This window comes from Anopheles funestus (assembly GCF_943734845.2).
Source record: "Anopheles funestus chromosome X unlocalized genomic scaffold, idAnoFuneDA-416_04 X_unloc_22, whole genome shotgun sequence".
Taxonomy (NCBI): domain Eukaryota; kingdom Metazoa; phylum Arthropoda; class Insecta; order Diptera; family Culicidae; genus Anopheles; species Anopheles funestus.
Genome location: NW_026045146.1, coordinates 502,501 through 511,827, shown reverse-complemented (window position 1 = coordinate 511,827; position 9,327 = coordinate 502,501).

The window sequence follows — 9,327 nt, the reverse complement described above, 5'->3', positions numbered from 1 at the left end:
TACTCACTTGCGTGCACCTAGCCTAGGAAGGTTTCCTTGGGCTTCCCATCTTTCTACTGATCGATCCATACTCACTTGCGTGCACCTAGCCTAGGAAGGTTTCCTTGGGCTTCCCATCTTTCTACTGATCGATCCATACTCACTTGCGTGCACCTAGCCTAGGAAGGTTTCCCTTTGGTACCGACTTCCATCTACGCACTCGATATAACCTAGGTACTTGGTACCGATGATGGTTAACACTCAAGCATTTCTTGCATCCTGCGTGCAAGGTACCAATTTTCACTTCTCAGGTGCGTTTATGAGCCCGCATTAATCCAATATCGCTCTGATGGCCTTTCTTATTATTTCATCCGATAGCCCTTGCCAAAAGCTACCAAAAGTTCCTCCACGGCCATGTGCTCCGACGCTTAGTTTAGGAAATATTCGAAAAAGTTCAAAATAGGAAGCATTTTCTTATTGGAAAATCACCTTAAATCGATGGCCATTTTTTGGGCAAAAACTTTAACGTCTTCCCGACTTTGCGGGAATTGCGAATTTTAGGCACCCAGAGAAAATCTTTTACTTTAAGGGGGCGGCCGCGAAGTTGCCCAAAGTCTCGGACACAAAAATTCTCAAGTTCCCCACTCTAGTAAATCGCCCTATGAGTATCTCCTGGCCCGCGAGCTCTGCGAGCGGGCCAGCTTCGGCGATTTTTGCCTTTTCGCCTAGGCGGTTCTTCTACGAAATTGACCCACAGCTTTTGGTCAGAAAGCTAGCATTTGTTGCAACAGTTAGGTGCTTGGTACCACATTTTGGTATCCATTTGGGCATTTGTTGCAACTACTCGGTACTTTGGCCCACATTTCGCTCTACTCGGGCCTCTATGGTGCTACTTGTCGGTACTTTTGGCCAACTTAGGCCAATTGGGTGCAACTTGTGGGTACTCTGTGGGTACTTTAGGGCGTATTGTGTCTTTCGGGTGAACCTTCGCGATACTTCATGGGTACTGATGGCCAACTTAGGAACATTCAGTGCAACCTTTGGGCCTAAGGAAATTTGTCCAACTCTTTGGACTTAGAAAATTTTCTGGACTTAGAAAATTTTTTGGACTTGTAAAAATTTTCAAATGTTCAATTTGGCCCACATTTCGCTCTACTCGGGCCTCTTTGGTGCTTCTTGTCGGTACTTTTGGCCAACTTAGGCCAATTGGGTGCTTTTTGTGGGTACTCTATCGGTACTTTTAGCCATGTTAGGCCCATTCGGTGCTATTTGTGGGTACTCTATCGGTACTTTTGGCCAACTTAGGCCCATGGGGTGCTCGTTGTGGGTACTCTATCGGTACTTTTGGCCAACTTAGGCCAACTGGGTGCTATTTGTGGGTACTCTATCGGTACTTTTGGCCAACTTAGGCCAATCGGGTGCTATTTGTGGGTACTCTATCGGTACTTTTGGCCAACTTAGGCCAACTGGGTGCTATTTGTGGGTGCTTTATCGGTACTTTTGGCCAACTTAGGCCAACTCAGTGCTACTTGTGGGTACTCTATCGGTACTTTTGGCCAACTTAGGCCAACGCGGTGCTATTTGTGGGTACTCTATCGGTACTTTTGGCCATGTTAGGCCCATTCGGTGCTATTTGTGGGTACTCTATCGGTACTTTTGGCCAACTTAGGCCAATTGGGTGCTCTTTGTGGGTACTCTATCGGTACTTTTGGCCATCTTAGGCCCATTCGGTGCTATTTGGGGGTACTCTATCGGTACTTTTGGCCAACATAGGCCAATTGGGTGCTACTTGTGGGTGCTCTATCGGTACTTTTGGCCAACTTAGGCCAACTGGGTGCTATTTGTGGGTACTCTATCGGTACTTTTGGCCAACTTAGGCCAACTCTGTGCTTCTTGTGGGTACTCTATCGGTACTTTTGGCCAACTTAGGCCCATTCGGTGCTATTTGTGGGTACTCTATCGGTACTTTTGGCCAACTTAGGCCAACTCGGTGCTATTTGTGGGTACTCTATCGGTACTTTTGGCCAACTTAGGCCAACGCGGTGCTATTTGTGGGTACTCTATCGGTACTTTGGGACATATTATGTCCTTCGGGTGAACCTTCTCGATACCTCATGGGTACTTGTGGCCAACTTAGGAAAATTCAGTGCAACCTATGGGCCTTTGGAAATTGTTTCAACACTTTGGACTTAGAAAATTTTCTGGACTTAGAAAATTTTTTGGACTTAGAAAAATTTTCAACTTCTGTATCTTCTTCATCATGTTCCATTTTGTGGGACTTAGAAAATTTTCTGGACTTAGAAAATTTTTTGGACTTAGGAAATTTTTCAACACTTGTAAAATTTTTGTTCCTTCTTTGAAGAAGAATACTTTCCACTATTAGCTTCTTTCTCTTTTTCTTCTTAGTTGTCTTCTTATTTTCGGTCCGAGAGCGCCGACACTTGTAAAATTATCTAAGTCCGAAGACTTTTGGAATGAACCAAAAGTCAACGAACACAATACATCAACCCTATCAACATCAAGTGGCAACCCGAAGGAAGCGCAGCGGCCAGCCCATGTACAACGCGAAGTTGTAGCATGCAACCAACCAACCGCTAACCTCCAACGGCACTCAATGTATTCGTTACACATGGGCGCACCTGCACCACACTGTCGTGACCATCCAACGAGCCGTCGGTTCGGTCGTGTGTTACAAGCACCCCATCACATAGGCATAGAGTCACCACACAGTGTTCTTCAACACTCTCGTCACATGGTGCAAGTCACGGTACGCACCACCAATGTGCACTGGTTGGCCAATTCCAGCACACACGGGGCGCGCACGCGCAAGCACTAACCACCAAGCATGGGTCGCCTGAGAGGATCGATGCGAACGCATCTCTACAACTTGAAGCTCCCAGCCTGTAGTCCCGTCGTTTGCGGGCGGTCGTAGGTGTCGAAACTAGTGATATCCACAGTCGGCAAGCTCGTCCACCGGTGTTCCCAACATGTATGGTACTAACACGTGCAGCGCGAACCCGCCCTTTGCGGCCTAGTAGTAAGCGGGGATGAGACGCCAGTGTGCCAATGGACAGCACGGACGGTTCTCGGAGGGTTGTTAGGCCCGCTAGCTTACGACCACCTAATGGGTATAAGAAGCGCTATCAGCTCGGATTGGATACGACCTTAGAGGCGTTCAGGCATAATCCAGCGGACGTAGCGTCATACCATAGTCCGTTCGAACTAGTATTGAGCCAGTGGTCCGTACCTGTGGTTCCTCTCGTACTGCACAGGAATTCCGTTAAGATAGCGACAAACAATGCACACCAGTAGGGTAAAACTAACCTGTCTCACGACGGTCTAAACCCAGCTCACGTTCCCTTGAAAGGGTGAACAATCCTACGCTTGGTAAATTTTGCTTTACAATGATAGGAAGAGCCGACATCGAAGGATCAAAAAGCCACGTCGCTATGAACGCTTGGCGGCCACAAGCCAGTTATCCCTGTGGTGTGCGTAGCTGTCAAGCCAGCAGTTTAGACGTGCTTTGTGTCGCTCCGTATTTTTTGCAAAAATATTGTGCAAAAGTGCTTATAAATAGCGGAACAATAGTCGAAAAGGGCGAATTGAGTGTCATTCTTAGCGAATATTGAAAAAGGAAATCGTTTTACTTCAATTTACTGCGCTAAAACTCAGTTTAAAGTGTCCCCATACACTTTGTATGGGGAACTTCAGTGGCGAATAAATATCGAAATACCGTGTTAGAACATTGGAAAAGTGGTAAAACACATGCTAGGGAGCATAAACTATCGTTTTCCAGCGACGTAAAGTGCTTTTAAAAAGAGATAAACAGTAAAAACTCGACGTGAAAGTGCGTGCAACAGCGTGGTACGGTGGCGTCAGGTGTGTCGTCGCGTGTGTTTGTGTCATCAACAACACCACGAAGCGTTTTCGAGCAGTGAGGACAACAACCCAACGTAAAAGTTCCCTTTTTATGACGACAGCGCCACCCGTGGCGGGTTCCGCAACTTCCAGCGAAGACAGCAACCACCTTCTCTTCGACGTCTGCAGCGCCACCAGTGACCGGTAGCGGTAGCGCTTAGCCGGGACACCAGCGTTACGAAGCGTTACGGTGCTATAAAACTCGATGCGAATTGCATACCTTTCCGGCGCTTAGCGGTCAGAGAGTGAGAACGCGCAGCCGGAGACCGGGAACGCTTAGCAGGAGACCGGGAACGGTTCTTTGGCTCCGAATCCTTCCCCGGGAACGTCAAAACGAGAGACTTCAACGCGTCAGCAGGCGACGAACCCGTTTTTTGGTGTTTTCCTGAATCTCTTGCGGAATTTATTAAAAATTCTTATTCTTGCGGTTTTCTCTTGCGAAATTGTTTTTAATAAAGAAAAAAGTGGGAGTTTTTTATTCTTGCGATCCGCGGACGGGAAATCTGCCAAAGGGGCTCTAGCGACGGACGGTCGTTACCTTGGCAGATGTTGAAGGGAATATTCCCTTGTTCCGTCTGAACGATTCGTGCAGGCGGTTTTTTGTGAAAGGAGCGGAGAATGGAGGGGCGGGTGCTTCGTTCCGGGGTGCGGTCGTCGTCCACGCCTCGGAAGCGGTCCGATACCCCTTCCCCTTTACCGGAGACACCACGGCCGGCCGGACCAACGGTGGCGGTTCCGTCCGAGGCTGATAATTCCGAGGAGGAGGACGATGCGGAATTTTCCGACGCCTCTCTTCTCGAGCAGACGGTGGTGCCGCCAGTGGTAGCGGCAGGGGAGATGTCTTCAACCGTGGCTCCCCACGACGATGGCGAAGCGTCGGTGCTGGCTTTCCAGCACAAGATGCTGGAGAACTTCGCCAAACAGATCGAGTCGCTGACGGAAGAGCTGCGACTTAGCCGGGAACGTGAAGTGGCCCTGAAGTGTACGCTGGAAGCGCTTCAAGAGGGCATGCGTTCCTTGACGGCGCTTCATTCCTCGGCACAGCCTGTTGGTCAGGGCAGTGCCAGGACAAAACGCAGCCGGCAGCAGCGCAACCGTGCGAAGAAAGCTTCGCAACTGCAGCAGCAGCAGCAGCAGCAGCAGCAGCAGCAGCGGCAGCAGCAGCAGCAGCGGCAGCAGCAACAACAACAGCGGCAGCAGCAGCAGCAGCAGCAGCAGCGCAGCCAGCCACAGCCGCAGCGACGGACGGTCGCAGTGTCGGCTAATGGCCAGCAGCAGCAGCAGCAGCAGCAACCGCAACGTCAGCAGCAGCGGCAACAGCAGCAGATGTCCTGGGCTACGGTCGTGAGCGGTCGGAAGAGCCGATCGCAACGTTCGACTCAGCAGCAGCAGCAACCGCAGCAGGTGGGCCAGCCGTACCGGCCACCTCAGATGCGCCAGCAGCAGCAGCAGAGTCAGCAGCAACAACATCAGCAGCATCGTGCCCAGTCTAAGGGGCGTCCTCCGCGTCCTGACCGCATTGCGGTGGTCCCAGGTTCGGACAAAACCTGGACAGAGATGTACGTGAAGCTGCGTACATCTCAGGAGCTGCAGGACGTCAGGGCAGACATCGGCATGGGGCGCCGGACCGTGCAAGGTCATCTGCTTGTACCGTTGCGGAAGAACGTCGATAGCGCGGAGCTGGCTCGCCGGATCCAGCTAGCGCTAGGTGAGGATGGCGAGGCACGAGTGGTGACGGAGATGGGTGAGCTTCTCATCACCAACGTCGACTCTCTGGCCAAAGAGAGTGACGTGAAGCTTGCCATTGAGGAGAAGCTGGGGTCAGCGGCTGGCATCACTCACGTCGAGCTTTGGGAGCTCCGTGATGGCACAAAGCGAGCGCGTGTTCGACTCCCACTGGCCAAGGCACGGAGTCTCATTGGTCAGAAGTTGACACTCTGCCAATGTGTCAGCGGCATCCGCGAAGTGCCGAAGAAGCCGCTCGACCGTCAGCGCTGCTTCCGTTGCCTGCTGATGGGGCACCTGGCGCGGGACTGCCGTTCTTCAACTGACCGGACGGGTCAGTGTTTGCAGTGTGGCGAGGTAGGCCACCGCGTTAGTCAGTGCACGTCGGCAGCTAAGTGCATTGTCTGCCAGGGGCCCCATCGAGTGGGCCACTCATCGTGCCGACAAGGTCAACAGTGTCGGGTGTAGTGAGGGTGATGCAGGTCAACCTGGGTGGTGGACGCACTGCTCAGGATCTGGCCCTGCAAACAGCCCGCACGAAGCGGGTCGACGTGCTGCTGCTGTCAGAGGTGTATCGACCTCCAGAGGGCAGCGGTAACTGGACGGTGGATTCGTCGGGGAGAGCAGCTGTGGTGGCAACCGGCCACCTTCCAATCCAGCGGGTCTGGCGCTGTGCCATGCCCGGGTTGGCTGCTGCGCAGATTGGAGGGGTGGTCTTCATCAGCTGTTACGCCCCTCCACGTCTCAACGCCGGCGAGTTCGAGCAACTTCTGGAGGCGGTGGAGTTGGAGGCCCAACCCCACCCTCGCATCGTCCTGGCAGGCGATTTCAACGCCTGGAATGAGGAGTGGGGTAGCCAACGTACCACCCGGCGCGGTGAAGAGCTGCTGGACACAATCCGGCAGCTTGGGCTTGTGATCCTGAACCAAGGATCGGTCCCGACGTTCGTGGGCAACGGAGTCGCCACTCCCAGTGTCGTGGATGTGTCTTTCGCGAGCGCATCCATTGCTCGTCCAGACACTTGGGAGGTGGCAGCGAACACCACTTCGTGCCACTATACGGCGTCGGACCACCGGTACATTTTCTTCACCGTGGGGCCTCCAACTCTCGACCAGCAGCGACGACAACAGCAGCAGCACCAGCAGCAGCAGCACCAGCAGCAGCAGCACCTGCAGCAGCAGCATCGTCACCTGAACGGGAGGCAGCAGCGACAACAGCAGCAGCATCGCCAGCGGGGACAGGGGTCCTCTTCGTCATCCACCACGTTTCGGCACGCTGGCCGAAGATGGAAGACGACGCAGTTTTCGGTGGAGGCATTCGCAGCCGCACTCCAGACGGCCGGTTTTCCGGAACGAGCCGTCAGCCAGGAGGGGATGGTCGACGCCATGCTAGATGCATGCGACGACACGATGGAGCGCGTCACCATGTCGCATCGTGACCCCCATCGAGACCTCTTCTGGTGGACACCGGAGATCTTGCGTCTTCGGGAGGAGTGTGCGGCCGTGCACGAGCGGATGCTTCATACCACCGACCTGCAGGAGCGCAGCATCGTGGCTGCACATCATCGGTCGGCGAGGAGAGCCGTCGAGAAGGCTGTCCGGGCCAGCAAGCGAGCGCAGCTCGATGAGCTGATTCAACAGGCGGAAACCAACGAGTTTGGGGCCGGTTATCGGGTGGTCATGTCTCGTCTTCGTGGCTGCTTCGTGCCACCTGAGACTGACCGTGTCGTGTTGGAGCGGATAGCCAACGATCTGTTCCCGACACATCCGCCGGTTGACTGGCCGGACGCTGAATCATCGAGCGTCGACACCGAGGAGCGGAGTTCTTCGTTGACCCCTGTCACCGTGGGCGAGCTGTTGTCCATCGTGGGATCGATGGCGAACCGGAAAGCGCCTGGACTGGACGGTATCCCCAACGCGGCGGTTAAGACGGCCATTAGGAAGTACCCGGAGGTTTTCGTCCGTTTGTACCAGGACTGCCTGGACCGGGGTGCGTTTCCAGCGCCCTGGAAGAGGCAACGACTGGTACTGCTGCCAAAGCCTGGCAAGCCTCCCGGGGAAAGCTCCTCCTACCGGCCGCTGTGCATGCTCGACGCACTCGGCAAGGTGTTGGAGCGCCTAATTCTTAACCGCCTCAACGAGTTCCTGGAGGAACCGGATGCGGAACGGCTGTCGGACGGGCAGTACGGTTTCCGGCGAGGCAGATCCACCATCAGTGCGATCCAGCGCGTGGTCGACGCGGGCAGGACGGCCATGTCCTTTCGCCGCACCAACGCCCGAGACAAGCGCTGCCTGATGGTGGTGGCACTTGATATCCGCAACGCCTTTAACTCTGCGCCCTGGCAAGCCATCGCCAACGCGCTGAGGGACAAGGGGGTACCGTCATCGCTGCAGCAGATACTGAGGAGCTATTTCGAGGACCGGCGGCTGGTTATCGACACCAGCGAGGGCCCTGTCGAGCGTAACATCAGTGCGGGCGTTCCACAGGGTTCCATTTTGGGACCCACGCTTTGGAACGTGCTGTACGACGGGGTCCTGGGTGTCCAGTTGCCTGAGGGGGCCGAGGTTATTGGCTACGCTGATGACCTTGTCGTCTTGGTCCCCGCAACGACACCCCAAGCCGCTTCCTCGACTGCTGAACGAGCCATCGCGGTAATCATGGACTGGCTGGACCGGAACCGTCTCTCGTTGGCGCCAGAGAAGACGGAAATGACGCTCATCTCCACCCTGAAGCGTCATCCGGTCGTGAGCATCAACATCGGAGGTGTGGTCGTGCAATCCCAGCGCTCCATCCGTTATCTTGGAGTTTGGTTGCACGACCACCTGTCATGGTTGCCGCACGTTCAGCAGGCTGCAGCGAAGGCCATGAAGGTCGCGGAAGCCGTCACGCGCCTCATGCCGAACCACAGTGGACCGAAGTCGTCGCGTGCCCGACTGCTGGCGGCCGTAGCGGACTCCATCCTGCGCTACGGGGCCCCAGTATGGTCGGAGGGGCTGCAGCTGCGCCAATGCCGTAGATTGGTGCAGCGCGTGCAGAGGACAACGGCCATTCGTGTTTGTCGGGCTTTCCGGACGGTGAGGGGTGAGACGGCCGTGCTGCTGGCCGGTCTCATTCCAATATGCCTGCAGATAGAGGAGGACAGCAGGGTCCATCAACGGCTGAACGATCCAGCCAACGAGATCCCCAGGTCTGGCGTTCGTGAGCTGGAGCGTGACCAGACGTATGAGCAGTGGCAGCAGCGGTGGGACGCGGATGCTGCCAGCGAAGACGCCAGTCGGTACACTCGGTGGACGCATCGAGTGCTACCCGACGTGAGGGCATGGCAGTCACGGAAGCATGGAGACGTGACGTTCCAGTTGGCGCAGGTATTGTCTGGCCACGGATTTTTCCGTGACTACCTGTGCCGGATGGGCTTCACGTCGTCCCCGGACTGCCCCAGATGTCCTGGCGTTGCCGAGACGGCGGAACACGTCGTATTTTCCTGTCCGCGTTTTGCCGCTGAACGGGAGGTGCTGTTCGAGGCGGGGAGATCGAACCAGATCACCCCCGAGGGCTTCGAGGCAGCCTTGCTTGAGAGCCCGGAGAGGTGGAGCGGCATTTGCGAGTTCGTCGCACGGATAACCGACGAGCTGCAAGATGGCTGGAATGCGGAAAGGGAGGAGTTAGCCGCGCAGGACCAGCTGTCTGCTGCACGCCTCCCCGACA